At 39.8% G+C, this 9,226-nt stretch overlaps 1 long non-coding RNA gene across 1 annotated transcript; it reads left to right on the forward strand.

Moving 5' to 3' along the window:
• Positions 1-4,697: 4,697 nt before the first annotated feature.
• Positions 4,698-8,071, forward strand: LOC148124937 (uncharacterized). Its single transcript, XR_015744823.1, has 2 exons — positions 4,698-6,423; positions 6,564-8,071. It is a non-coding gene; the product is annotated as an uncharacterized LOC148124937 (long non-coding RNA).
• The last annotated feature ends 1,155 nt before the right edge of the window (positions 8,072-9,226 follow it).

The raw sequence follows: 9,226 nt of genomic DNA on the forward strand, positions 1-9,226 counted from the left end.
TTTTTGGGGAGGTAGCCTTATAAGAATATGCAAGACAGCTTCGATTAGTATTCCTAGTTCTAAAGAAAATGAGAAACCTTGCTTTGCTTGAGACTGTCTTTGGGCATGTGTCCCGCCTAGACTGACAATCATCTCCCTTGCTGGCAGTATAGAAAGATGATGAATTCTCCTGAGAGAGAGAGAGGAAGGGAGGGAGGGAGGGAGGGAGAGGTGGAAGAGAGAGAGAGAGAGAGAGAAATTCAGCTGATGAAGGAAGGAAGGATCTATCGGCTATTAATTTGGTGCTCTTTTTAAAGAATTCGAATAGGAAGCTTGAAGTACTTTATGGTCAGAGGAATAGGTTATATGAGCCATGGTGGTGCAGTGATAAGAATGCAGTACTGCAGGTTACTTCTGCTGACTGCTGGCTGCCTGAAATTTGGCAGCTTGAATCTCAGCAGGCTCAAGGTTGATTCAGCCTTCCATCCTCCCGAGGTGGGTAAAATGAGGACCCAGATTGTTGGGGACAACATGGTGACTCTGTAAACCACTTAGAGAGGGCTGTAAAGCAGTATAAAGAGGTATATTAGTCTATGTGCTATTGCTATTATATCCTGATGTGAAAGGCTGGTAGATTTATCACAGGTTTTTTATCGCAGGAGTACAGTTTTTAAGCTACATGGAGATCCACCATTGGCCATATACCGAAATGGAAAGATACTTTAAGCATTTACATATCTTGTATGTCTCTTGGGGTTAATGTACTTGCTTCAATAGAAGCAAGAATATATTGAGGAATGTATGTGAAACGTAGTGAGTCACTCATGATAGAGAATGCAGAGCTGTCAAAATGGCGGCCTGCAGGCCGAATGGATCACATGAAGGCCACACCCACTCTGACTCCGCAAAGGCAAAAAAATGTTGCGATACGTCACTATAAGTTAGGTGACCGAGTTTGACAGCCATGGATTATAGGAAGAGGGGAGGGTTAAACTTTTCACACAATGACACAAGTTAAAATGTCCTCACCTAACAGAAAGACAACAAGCAAACACTTAGGAAGATGGATATTATGTCTGTCCCTCTATATCTGTCTGTCTGTCCCAACACAAAGAGACTATGAACATAATATGAACATAAGAAATGATTCAAGTGCCTCCGACTGGGAGAAGCAGGTTGAAATGCTTATTCTGCCATTAAGCTTAAGAGTAGCTCTCTCATTTTTGCTGTTAAGAAGATAAAAATTCCTTGGAGTAACAGTGGAAAATACCCACATCCCAATAAAAAACCAGGGAAAAGAAAATTCACTCACTTGATCCATTACAGCTGACCTGAATCTCTAGAACAGTTGATCAGTGTCTCTGGAGCAGCAGGTGAAAACGAAGGATGGCGGATTAAAAGAGAAGATTTCTGACAAAAATCTTTTATAAAATAGGGGCCATGTACTCATGAAGCTTTACAAGCTGGAATGGAAAGTTAAAACTAAGCAAGAATGCTCTGTGATTTGTCTGTTTACATTCAGGCTCCTGGGTTTTTTTTATCTCTCCTACACCATGTGATTATACTGAGTTTCTTTCCCATGATTTATTACTTGGAGATGCAAATAAATAATATTCTCGCTAGGATGGTATCTCCTTCACACTTCCTGTTTAAATTTGTGTTTCTGAACCTGGCTGAACTTTAAGAAGCCAGCTTACTGGTGAGAAATGCTGGGAATTGAAGTCCACAAATAGGGCAACAATTTCTGAATCAATGTACCTTAAATTGGGCTAAATTTTAAATGAATGCTAAACCCAGGACCCATGATCCTTGTGGGATTGAAATTTGGCAAAAGTTGTGGTCACTTCACTGATCATCATATACAATGGTCCCTGCCTGAGGTAGTATTCAGCCGGTTCTGACCAGTTCTGGAGAACTGGTAGAGGAAATTTTGAGTAGTTTGGAGAACCAGCAAATCCCACCTCTGACTGGCTCCTCCCCCATCTATTCTCTGCCTCCCACTGAGTCCCAGCTGATTGGCTGGAAGCAGGTTAGTGGGGTGGGGAGGGAATGGGATTTTGCAATAACCTTCCCCCAGGAGTGAGGAAGGAATGGAGATTTTACAGTTTTCTTCCCCTGTCACACCCACCAAGCCATGCCCACTAAGCCACACCACACCACGCCCACCAAGCCAGGCCCACAGAACTGGTAGTAAAAAATTTTGAATCTCACCACTGGTCCCCGCAATCTTCCTTACATGGAAAGTCAATGGGGAAGCCAGCAAGAAGTTGCCTGCCTGTGGTCATTCTATTTCTCTAGACAAGGAAATATCTTTGAAATAACCAAAAAGTTCAAGGTTTGTCTAGTAGGAATCTACAATTCTCACCCACATTTCTTCTTGGGCTTTCTTTTAAATTACCTCCTCTTCTTTCTGGACTGGACTCTGGATATTAAAATTCCTGCAGTTTGAAGACTCTACATTAGAGTTTGTCATTATTTTTCATTCCTTCATGCATTGCTCCCTCTCTGCTTTGGTCTTTCACCAAATATGGCCTCAGGGAGGTTTACAAGTCTTTACTATAAAAACACAAAATATCATAGGCAAGGCAGACTTCAAATTTATGAGATCTGCCTAGGTTTTTTAAATATCTTAATCAGAGGCCCACCAGTGAGAGACCCAAGGACAGTAATGATATTTTGAAACTTGAATATGTGTACGTTTGCTAAATGTAACAAATATAATTAAATATATTTTATTTGTATTAAATTTATGACATGCAGAATATGGTGATTGACATAAGGATAACATATTTATATGTTTATATAACATATAGAAGCCTCTGTGGCGCAGTGGTTAGAGTACAGTATTGCAAGCTACTTCTGCTGCAGCCAACTGCCTACAATTTGGCAGATCAAACCCCACCAGGCTCAAGGTTGATTCAGCCTTCCATCCTTCCGAGGTGGACAAAATGAAGACCCAAATTATTGGGGGCAATAGGCTGACTCTGTAAACCGCTTAGAGAGGGCTGTAAAGCACTATAAAGCGATATATAAGTCTAAGTGCTATTGCTATACTGATATATTGAATAATCAAATAAAGAACAGTATTATTAGAATTATATAAGTACGCTAAATGTAATAAATATTATTAATAATAGTTTATTTGTATTAAAAGATGTGATACTTAGAATAGGGGGACTGGCATAATGACATATTGAAATACAATAGTTAAATAATGAAAGATTATAATTTAACAAAAATATGTCTATTATTACTAGTAATAATACACATATTTTAATAGTAATAGTAATATTATTATTATTACTGGTATATAAGCTTGTTAAATGGAATAAATATGATTAATACTATTTTATTTGTATCAAAATGTATGACACCCTGTTCACGCATTGATATGTTTGTAAATATAAAAAATAAAAAACTTGATATAAAACAATAATAATAATGATATATTACAATTGATATAACAATCCCAGCAAAGAATTGCTGTTAAAATGTACTACATATTAGAGGAAACAAACAGAAAGTTGAAAGAGAGCTTTGTGTAAGAACATGCTTGTTAGAAAAAAAAGTGAATAAAAATGGAAAAAAATCAACAAAATTTAAATAACAGCAAGGCGTACTGATAAAACAATAAAATGCATTATTGATGGCTTAATGCTTATGGACTCTATTTGTGGAGTGTTTCCTGGCTGTGTGCACAAGTACATTTTCATATCAAAATAAATTTGTTACATTTATATAGATATTTTTTCATGGTTTCTGGATGCATTTGTACTCACATTGGTAACCTAGTAAGAAATGAGTTCCAAATTATGAAACGGAAGAGGGGAAAAAATCTGAACGCCACATGCTGTTGGACAACATGAAACAGCCTTCATGTTGTACAATAAAGATCACAAATTCATCCAGATAGGGCGAAAAAAATGTCTCAGGTTCTGAATTTTGCAGCTCATAGTTGTTCCCGTGCTCAAAATCTGATATTAATGTGTTTCTATTTTTCCAATTAAGTGAGCTGGGATGCACCGATTTCACAAGAAGAAAACACTATTGAGAATTGTACCCACCTTAATTAGTAGTTTTATACATCTAGATGTCAAGGTCCTCAATGGACGAACATAATCAGTTTTATGTAAAGTGTAAAGTTGATTTAGATATTGAATTCCATGAATTAAGGTGAGTTGCCTCACGGTCTGTGGTTACTCTCAGATGTTTTGAGTGCAGGGAAGAAAAATTTAGAATAGAGAGAGGGAGGAGAGGTTCCTTATCACTGGATGAAACCAGGCTCAGTAGCAGTAACTGTGAGAGGGATCTTGGAGTCTTAGTGGACAAAAAACTGAATAGGAGCCAGCAGTGTGCAGCAGCAGCCAAAAAAGCCAATGCAATCCTAAATTGCATTAACAGAGGGATACAATCGAGATCAAGTGAGGTACTAATACCACTCTATAAACCATTAGTAAGACCACACCTAGAGTCCTACATCCAGTTTTGGTCACCACATTATAAAAAAGATGTTGAGACTCTAGAAAAAGTGCAGAGAAGAGCAACCAGGATGATTAGGGGACTGGAGACTAAGGCATATGAAGAACGATTACAGGAACTGGGCTTGGCTAGTCTTGTGAAGAGAAGGACCAGGGAAGACAGGATAGCAGTCTTCCAATATTTGAGGGGCTGCCACAGAGAGGAGGGAGGGGTGTTGGACTAGATGACCTATAAGATCCCTTCCAACTCTGATTATCTGTTATCGTTATCTGGTTGCATGGGGAAGTCTTTCTTTAAAAGGCGTAGGTATGGCATCACTTGCTTAAAATGGTACAAGCCAGTTCTGTTTGGTTTGGGGTACCCTTCTGCTCGTTCTGCTCAATGGGATCTTGAATATCTCAGGGTACAACCCTCCTGGCTCTTTTCTAAATAATGACTTTCTAAATAACGGCCCCAATGATGTTGCCTAGTTAGGGTAATGAAATCTCTGCAGTCATCCCGGGCCTCAAGCTCAGCGGGCCTCAAGGACCCCTCACAATGACTCTTGATCCACAAATCTGTGGGACACAACATGGCCAGGCTCCAAATTGCAAAACTATTTTTCCCAGCCTGATGGAATTTCTCTAAGCAGATTCCTTGCAATTATCCTTGCTGCCTGCCATGTTTCTAAATATTCGCATTGGTAGCAGACTGATAGTACTGTATATCGCCACCTCTCTGCCCCTTGTGCCTGTTGTATCTTCTTCCACGCCAGACCCTTTTTCCTCTTCAAGATTTCCAACCAGTGGAAACCAAAGGTTTGAATACAGAGGTCAGGAAGAGGACAACAGATGTTATCTTAACATTTTTCTCCCTTCTGCTCATTCTAGGAATGCAAACACGTTGTCAAAATAGGACAATTGTTCACTCTTCTCAAGAATCACACATTTACATGGACATAAACTCCAAGCTGGCTCAACAAGCCACAGCTGGTGTGTTCACGTGATACTGCACAGCTATATTATAATATAATATTGTGCACATGATACCGCACAACTCAAATACAGCTCATCAGTCTGGAATCCAAACTGTATATCGGACATTAATACAACAGCGAGTCCAGAAGTATTTCATGAGAAGAGTACTACACTCCTCTGCTTACAACAGAATACCCTATATCATCAGGCTTGAAATTTTGGGCTTGAATAAAGTTTGAACTACACTGCCTACGGTTGGACCTAAGCATAGTACACAAAATTATCTGCCACAATGTCCTACCAGTCAATGACTACTTCAGCCTCAACCGCAACAATACAAGAGCACACAACAGATACAAACTTAAAGTAAACCGCTCCAAAGTTGATTGCAGAAAGTACGACCAGCAACAGAGTGGTCAATGCCTGGAACGCACTACCTGACTCTGTTGTTACATCCTCTAACCTCCACTCCTTTAACCTCAAACTAACCACTATTGACCTCACCCCATTCCTAAGAGGGCGTGCATAAATGCACAATTGTGCCTCCCGTCCCTGTCTGATTTTCCTCATTTATTCCTACCTACTTCCTGTATTCTTACTCTTGTTTATACTTATACCTATTATCTTGTAAGTGATTGAGAAATCAAATAAATAAATAAAATAAATAAGCTAGGTCAGTTGACTTTTCTAGACCACAAGATAAAGGAGTTCTCCCCATAACTCTAAATCACATGATATGCAACACGCAGATCATTTTAACCATGTATGCTCTTTCTAAAGTAAAGAAAGCTACTGAATGGGTTGCCTCTGGCAGCAAGAAGGTAACAACCAGGTGTGGGATTCTGTCAGTTCAGACCGGTTTGAGCGGACCTCTAGCTCCAAAGATCAGCTGGGAGCAAACTGTATGCCCACCCCTGTGCTATATTATCCTTTATCGTCCCAGCTGACCAGCAGAGAAGAGCGGGTTGCCACTCCTCAACTTTGTTACTCCCCCGAAGGAACATAGCAGGTAAGGATTTTTGCACTGTTGTCCACGTGCACACACTGCGCGAAACACGTGATCCCCAAGCCGGTTGTTATACCGGCAGCTTCCCACCCCTGGTAACGATTTTTTTTTATTTCCTTCCCTGTTTTGTGCAATTGGTCTAGACAATTTTCCAGGAACTAACATGTACTTCATGCTGTTCAACTGACCAACTTAAAAAAAAAAAAAAATCTGCAATGCCTACAAAGGATGATTTGAAAGGCCTGGGGAATTGAAATACACACGTCTTAAACATGCCTTCTGACAGCTAGTTGTTGTTGATAGATGCGTTCTGTCACTCTTCTGCCCATTTGTGCTACATAGTGGCTGTTGTAGTCATTACACTGCTTGTTGTAGATGGCTCTTGTGGTTTTTTTTCCCCCTCTGGGGCTGCTGGGTTTTTTGGTTTTACTTAGGATGTTTTGAAGGGCTTAGTAGCTCTGCTTTTTTTTTTTTTTGCCTATGGTTAATTTCATGTTTTCATATTGCAGTACAACCCTTTTCCCCATCTGTATTTTTTTTCCTGTTCCTTCTGCAAATAAGTAATGATGAGGAAATAGAGCTAAATAAATAGAGATAAATATACAGGCCAGCTATTTACATTTCAGCCAAAGCTTCATCACTAATGGCTTAGGACCAGTGATGGGATTCAATTTTTTTTTTTTACTACTAATTCTATGGGTGTGGCTTGGTGGGCATGGCAGGGGAAAGATACTGCAAAATCCCCATTCCCTCCCCACCCCATTAACCTGCTTTCCAGTTCCATTCTCCTGTGCAGGGCAACAAAAGGAGACCCAGCCAATCAGCTGGGACTCGGGAGGCAGAGAATAGATGGGGGCAGGGCCAGTCAGAGATGGTCTTCTGAACTACTCAAAATGTCCGCTACCAGTTCTCTGAACGACTCAAACTTTCTGCTACCAGTTCTCCAGAACTGGTCAGAACCTGCTGAATACCACTTCTGATTAGGACACAAGTCGCACTGTGAACTGATTTCAAAACCTGAAAATGGTGTTCCGGTGTTATATCTTTCAGATGTAAACTGAATTTCTTGGGTCTTTCCCCTTAAGTGGTTTGTCCAGAGATTTGATAGCAGGTTAATTAAATTTTTATTTGTTTATATGATAAATTTATATGAGAGCCAGTGTGTTGTAGAGTTGAGGTGCTGGACTAAAAATCTATCAAAACCACTAAAACCCCCATAATAACAGAATAGCAGAGTTGGAAAGAGCCTTTGAGGTCTCCTGGTCCAAGCCACTTGTGCTGTCTCAGCCAGTCTATGGGATTTGGGATAGTTACTTAGGAATTGTGAGCTGTCCCCTTAAGGGAATGCATCATGGGAAATGTAGTTAAAGGTATCGTGGGAAATGTAGTTCATGTCACGTGGCCACATCTGTAATCCTGGTTGATCACTAAATTGATCCTCGAGGGGTTGAGGGAGGTTTCCCTCCATTCTTGCCTGCACTCATGAACCGATAACAGCTTTTCTTTCCATCGGTACGTGATGGGTTAGGAAAAGAACCATTTTTTACTCTGCAATGATGATATACAAAGGATTGGTCATTATAGAAGAGCTTCATCACAAATGTGAGTTACAAAGATACCTGATGTACCAATAAACGTACTTTGTTATGGATGTTTTGTGGAATTATCTATCTGCATCTGCATAGCCACAAATCCGCCTCATGAGACAGGACAGAAAACCGCTGCTCAAGCAGGAGAACCTAAACTATTCCAGACGTGGTCATCCAGTCTCTTCTTGGAAGCCTCCAGTGATGGATCACCCACATCTTCTGAAGACAAGCTGTTCCACTGGTTGATTGTTCTCACAGTTAGGGAATTTCTGCTTAGTTCTAGGTTGTTTCTCTCCTTCATTAGTTTCCGTCCTTGATTAGTTTTTCTAGAAGGGAGGGGTTTGTTGGGAGACCACAATCATGCCCCCTTTACACGGTCCAAAGCATGTCCTTTCCCACTGGTCAGATAAAGAACAGGTAAGAAATGCCTTCCATTCTGGAGAAATTTCCACCCACAACTGCCCATTGGTCTGAAATGGAATATTGACTTATTCTTTTTTTACCATTGGTATCTCAACTTATCGGGTACAATGTTCATGGCAACATAACTGACAGCTCTAATGAAACATCTAAGATCAGTAGCAAACAGAGAAGGACTCAAGCCATTTTACTAACCATGCTGGGCTTTTCCCTTTTACAGGAAAACAGAACAGATTTGTTTTCTGAGCCAATGGAAGAATATGGTATTTACTATATATGGATGCCGGATCATTATCTTTCAGATATATTGCACAAACATATGTCTTCCAGCCAATTAATGCGATAATATATTTTCATAGCCAAGACCAGGCAATACACAGCACATTGTTTTCCCTGCAGATTCAATACAGAAGGCATTTTATTGCGAGGTTTCATTGCATTAACAAACAAATATTTGATATCATATGCTTGTGATGACAGATTGTTTGTTTTAAACCCAGAAACATTTATAGAGGTTTCTTTATCCTACCTGCCTTATAATTTGATTAATGGTTTTATTTGCTACAAGTAGAGTATGATATCCACCTGCTGTCTGCAACATTTATGGACTCCACATATTTCCGGAGCTTGGTGTATGAAAACAGAACACCTTTATTGTGGGCTATTTGTCTATATTTTGTAGGCTATGTCTTCCAATTGCAAATGGTGATTAAAGAATAGTCTATTGCATTTGAATTACATTTGGGTACCATATTAACTTGAAGGTTGTTAGGAGAAGCTTCACATTGCTAACGCTC

This window comes from Pseudonaja textilis, chromosome 10 (assembly GCF_049901715.1).
Source record: "Pseudonaja textilis isolate UNSWEBS1 chromosome 10, rPseTex1.2, whole genome shotgun sequence".
Taxonomy (NCBI): Eukaryota; Metazoa; Chordata; class Lepidosauria; order Squamata; family Elapidae; genus Pseudonaja; species Pseudonaja textilis.